The sequence below is a fragment of the Odontomachus brunneus genome, unplaced genomic scaffold (genome assembly GCF_010583005.1).
Source record: "Odontomachus brunneus isolate Ranch 3 - 2012 unplaced genomic scaffold, Obru_v1 Obru_scaffold_086, whole genome shotgun sequence".
NCBI lineage: Eukaryota > Metazoa > Arthropoda > Insecta > Hymenoptera > Formicidae > Odontomachus > Odontomachus brunneus.
The window spans coordinates 1,079,841-1,080,234 of NW_022639536.1; positions in this window are offsets into that span (position 1 = coordinate 1,079,841).

The window sequence follows — 394 nt, forward strand, 5'->3', positions numbered from 1 at the left end:
GGACAGGTATGAGACGCAGGTCGAAGTGTAGGAGTTCTCGTTTATCTAAAATGCATTTCGTGTAGCTCTTATCACGATTAACAATGTTCTAAAGAGTTCTATGCATTTGCGATGATGTACGATTATTAAATAAATTAATAACACCCGTAGGTCGCGCACTCAGATGGACAGGTATGAGACGCAGGTCGAAGTGTAGGAGTTCTCGTTTATCTAAAATGCATTTCGTGTAACTCTTATCACGATTAACAATGTTATAAAGAGTTCTATGCATTTGCGATGATGTACGATTATTAAATAAATTAATAACACTCGAGGGTCGCGCACTCAGATGGACAGGTATGAGACGCAGGTCGAAGTGTAGGAGTTCTCGTTTATCTAAAATGCATTTCGTGTA